At 41.5% G+C, this 5,630-nt stretch overlaps 1 protein-coding gene across 1 annotated transcript in view; it reads left to right on the forward strand.

The window, feature by feature from the left end:
• Window positions 1–1,862: 1,862 nt before the first annotated feature.
• Window positions 1,863–5,630, forward strand: part of LOC135561664 (UDP-glucose 6-dehydrogenase) — a 31,937-nt gene continuing 28,169 nt past the window's right edge. The window contains exon 1 of the mRNA XM_065003397.1: window positions 1,863–2,124. The gene's annotated coding sequence lies outside the window, so the exon portion shown is untranslated. The remainder of the gene's footprint in view (window positions 2,125–5,630) is intronic.

Genomic DNA, 5,630 nt, shown 5'->3' on the forward strand with positions numbered 1-5,630 from the left:
TAGGGAATAGGGCTCTGGTCTATAGTAGTACCACTATATAGGGAATAGGGCTCTGGTCTATAGTAGTACCACTATATAGGGAATAGGGCTCTGGTCTATAGTAGTGCACTATATAGGGAATAGGGTCTATAGTAGTGCACTATATAGGGAATAGGGTCTATAGTAGTGCACTATATAGGGAATAGGGCTCTGGCCTATAGTAGTGCACTATATAGGGAATAGGGTCTATAGTAGTGCACTATATAGGGAATAGGGTCTATAGTAGTGCACTATATAGGGAATAGGGCTCTAGTCACTAGTAGTGCCCTATATAGGGAATAGGGCTCTGGTCTATAGTAGTGCACTATATAGGGAATAGGGTCTATAGTAGTGCACTATATAGGGAATAGGGTCTATAGTAGTGCACTATATAGGGAATAGGGTCTATAGTAGTGCACTATATAGGGAATAGGGCTCTGGTCTATAGTAGTGCCCTATATAGGGAATAGGGCTCTAGTCACTAGTAGTGCCCTATATAGGAATAGGGCTCTAGTCACTAGTAGTGCCCTATATAGGGAATAGGGCTCTAGTCAGAAGTAGTGCACTATATAGGGAATAGGGCTCTAGTCACTAGTAGTGCACTATATAGGGAATAGGGCTCTGGTCTATAGTAGTGTACTATATAGGGAATAGGGCTCTGGTCTATAGTAGTACCACTATATAGGGAACAGGGTCTGTAGTAGTGTACTATATAGGGAACAGGGTCTGTAGTAGTGTACTATATAGGGAACAGGGTCTGTAGTAGTGTACTATATAGGGAATAGGGTCTATAGTAGTGTACTATATAGGGAACAGTTCTAACAGGGAGTAAGGGCTTCAACTATGCACTTTACCTTTCCAAAACAACAAATAAACTGTAATACCACAGCTTCCTGGTCCGTTGTCTGACTTCCTGTCTGTCTGTCTGACTCCCAGTCTGTCTGTCTGACTTCCTGTCTGTCTGTCTGACTCTCAGTGTGTCTGTCTGACTTCCTGTCTGTCTGTCTGACTGACTTCCTGTCTGACTCCCAGTCTGTCTGTCTGACTTCCTGACTGACTCCCAGTCTGTCTGTCTGACTTCCAGTCTGTCTGACTCCCAGTCTGTCTGTCTGACTCCTGTCTGACTCCCAGTCTGTCTGTCTGACTGACTCCCAGTCTGTCTGTCTGACTGACTTCCAGTCTGTCTGTCTGACTCCCAGTCTGTCTGTCTGACTCCCAGTCTGTCTGTCTGACTGACTCCCAGTCTGTCTGTCTGACTCCCAGTCTGTCTGTCTGACTGACTCCCAGTCTGTCTGTCTGACTCCCAGGGTGTCAATAGATAAAGGTATTGTGTGAACAAGGTTAACAAATCTCTGTCCTCTTCTCAAATCCAACCTAATCACTCATGTCCTATTTGTCAAAGTCATTTAAAAGCACATTTCAGTGATACTCGTTGTGTCCCAAATGGCACCCTGATTCCTACATAGTGCACTAGTTTGGACCAGAGCCCTATATAGGAGGCTATCTGGGACAGAAACAAATTCATTCCAGCTGAGCTCACCATGACAACGCTGTATTGTTAATCTTCTTGAACCCTGCCCCAATGCCGATCTAACCATTAATGACGTCTCACTCGCTGGTTGGCTGTACGCGACGCAGAACCCCGGAAGACTTTACTTCGCCCGATTTGTACAAGGGTCGCCACTAGTTACCACAGACACAAAGTCACACAAAAACGCAGCCTATTTCGTCAATTTCTCTGAATTAAAATTGTATTTTAAACCTTAACCATAATGCTAACCTTATACCTAACCCTAAATTAAGAGCAAACATCTCATTGTTGTATGAATTTATACAATAGAGCCAATTTGACTTTGTGACTGTGGCATCTAGTGGAAACTCAGCATAAAATACTGAGCTCTCATTTGTAACTAAAGGGTGTAAGTACAGCAACTATCGACAAGCGACCCCTTCCACAACCCCAAATATCTTCAAAGCGACAATATTTCAGTGATAAAATTGACATCGCATCAGTAACAAGGAGGACATCTGATTATACAGATAACGGAAGTGAGTTTTTTGCGAATTGGATTTTATCCGTGAGATCGGGTAGTTGTCTCCGCAGTGGTAAGTGTTTTACTACTAAATAGCTATGTAATTATTAATAAATTATAATAACGTTATAACTGTTACTGAAACCTTTGGACGCTCATATGTGTTGAGATTGATATCTCTCGGATTCACTTTAGTCGAGTAGAATAATCCAACCAAGGGTGCGTTCGAAAATTCAGTTTTCTGACCCCAATTTCGGTGCTTGACTAATGTTAATTTGCTAGCTACTTCAAAAGACACAAATGAGAGAACACCTCCAATCTGACACATTTTTACTCAACCAAGCAGAGCTGGTTCGGATGTTTTCATGTTATCCAGAGTGTTGCTGGACTGTAACTGTGCTGCTGGAAAACGATTTAATTACGTTTTTTCGCCCGACTGTTTACTGACACCGGCCATATTTAACGGGTGTTGATTGGTTCGTAAATTCGTCCAGTGTTTCTGTGCTCTGCCACAATCAAGACGCCCTGAAATCGGAGTAGATAGCCAGAGTGAATTTACGAACGCACCCTAAATCAGAACGGAATTTTAACGGATTAATGCCTCGATGTCTGACTTCATCGCGAAAGTTGTTGTGCAGAGTTTAGCCGTGTAACTAACGACCCTGGGTTTATAAACGCGGATTTCGACTCTGCCACTTGAGCATACGTTCGGGGGCACAGTCGATATCACGCTGGACTTCGGGTTTAGAAGGTTGAGGGTTCAAGTCCCGCTCCCCGCCTGTTTCACTACAGTACTTTTACACACAGTTACGTAATAATCTCGTTGTTCTTTTCCAACAACGTGCTCCGTTGCACAGACACAAAACCTTTCTCCGAATAGGCTAACATTATACAACTATTTTTTTTAAATGAGCTATTTGGCTTCTAGTTCCTTACTCAAGTGAGGGTCATGTTCTCTGAAGTTCAATTTGTCTCGTCTTTTCTAGTTTGTTTTATTAATCTATTAAGGTGTCTTCCACCCAGGGAGTTTTTCCTTGCCAGTTGCCCACCAGGGTTGGGGAGTAACAGATTACATTGTAAATCCGTTACTTTACCAGCAAACATATTGTAGTCAGATTACAAATACTCTTTGAAAAACCTAGATGATTACTTTCAAGGATTCGTTTTAAATTCAGAAAGGAGGTTTGTGGTGGAAAAAAATGTTTGTGGACATTTCTCTGTTTTCGCAATGACCAGTCAAATCAGCATTGGAGGAAAAAAAGGCACAATGTTTAAATTTGTTCCACCTGAGTGAGTCTGACCACCAATCAGAGACCACTAATGATGACACACCAAATGATTACCACCAATCAGAGACCACTAATGATGACCCACCAAATGATTACCACCAATCAGAGACCACTAATGATGACCCACCAAATGATGACCACCAATCAGAGACCACTAATGATGACACACCAAATGATTACCACCAATCAGAGACCACTAATGATGACACACCAAATGATTACCACCAATCAGAGACCACTAATGATGACCACCAATCAGAGACCACTAATGATGACCACCAATCAGAGACCACTAATGACACACCAAATGTTTACCACCAATCAGAGACCACTAATGATGACCACCAATCAGAGACCACTAATGATGACCCACCAAATGATGACCACCAATCAGAGACCACTAATGATGACACACCAAATGATGACCACCAATCAGAGACCACTAATGATGACACACCAAATGATGACCACCAATCAGAGACCACTAATGATTACACACCAAATGATGACCACCAATCAGAGACCACTAATGATGACACACCAAATGATTACCACCAATCAGAGACCACTAATGATTACACACCAAATGATGACCACCAATCAGAGACCACTAATGATGACCACCAATCAGAGACCACTAATGATTACACACCAAATGATGACCACCAATCAGAGACCACTAATGATGACCCACCAAATGATGACCACCAATCAGAGACCACTAATGATGACACACCAAATGATTACCACCAATCAGAGACTACTAATGATGACACACCAAATGATTACCACCAATCAGAGACTACTAATGATGACACACCAAATGATTGCCACCAATCAGAGACTACTAATGATGACCACCAATCAGAGACTACTAATGATGACACACCAAATGATGGCCTCCAATCAGAGACTACTAATGATGACACACCAAATGAGTTTTCATGGATCGCGGGGAAAGAGCAGGAGAAGGTTTTTCTAGGCTACAGTCCAAGCTGCGTCTTCCACAACGGTGCGACTGCTGTCGGCATCCAAACGTGATCCAACTTGACTAAACGCTTGGAGGGAAAGACGACAGCAGTGGTGTCGTCTACGGCGATACGGATATCACCTTATTATTGATATCTAGATAGCGCAATTGACGTGAATCACACTGCTACTCTCTCATTTAGATATTTACTCTTTACGGATTGTGGTTGTTGTGGACGGCTGTAAAACAAATCCAAACGTGTATTTGAACCCAATAATGATTTGAATTCAATACATTTACTCTGCCCTACCAATCCATTGTTTTTGAAACCAGTGGACAATGAGCTCTTGCAACAGCTACTCAATTGCCCAATCAGTTTCCATGACAACAACATCATAAACAACAGAGTAGGGTTGGCTAATAAGTCCTTAGTTTTCAAAAAAACAAAAATCAGTTGTTTTGGGGTTATGCTCAGGTAAAAAAAAATTGGCTAATCTATACTTTCATATTTCCAAGTCCTATTCTTGAAGATTAAGGGCTATAGGTGTTTTTTGGTAATGACACGAATTCTGATAGACTTTGTATTAAAAAAAACAAAGATAGAATTTAATCGTATTGTTATATGTAACAGAAAGCGTTGAGTTAGAAGAAGCCGACATAACCAACCCATAAAGTAACATGTAACATCCATATATGGGCAGCTATGTAAACGAGTTCCATATATGGGCGGCTATGTAAACGATATCCATATATGGGCGGCTATGTAAACTAGTTCCATATATGGGCGGCTATGTAAACGATATCCATATATGGGCGGCTATGTAAACTAGTTCCATATATGGGCGGCTATGTAAACCATATCCATATATGGGCGGCTATGTAAACCATATCCATATATGGGCGGCTATGTAAACCATATCCATATATGGGCGGCTATGTAAACGAGTTCCATATATGGGCGGCTATGTAAACTTTAACATTGATTTATCCTGCAATAGATGGCATTTGAATTGGTAACATACATGTTTGTCGTCTTCTAATGCCTCTTAAGGGGGAAAGTAATCTAAAAGTAACTGCATGTAATCAGATTACATTACTGATTACTATTTTGGCCTGGTAACTAGTAACTGTAATGGATTACATTTAGACAGTATCCTGCCCAACCCTGGTTGGATTACATTTAGACAGTAACCTGCCCTGGTTGGATTACATTTAGACAGTAACCTACCCTGGTTGGATTACATTTAGACAGTAACCTACCCTGGTTGGATTACATTTAGACAGTAACCTACCCTGGTTGGATTACATTTAGACAGTAAC

The sequence above is a fragment of the Oncorhynchus nerka genome, linkage group LG18, assembly GCF_034236695.1.
Source record: "Oncorhynchus nerka isolate Pitt River linkage group LG18, Oner_Uvic_2.0, whole genome shotgun sequence".
Taxonomy (NCBI): domain Eukaryota; kingdom Metazoa; phylum Chordata; class Actinopteri; order Salmoniformes; family Salmonidae; genus Oncorhynchus; species Oncorhynchus nerka.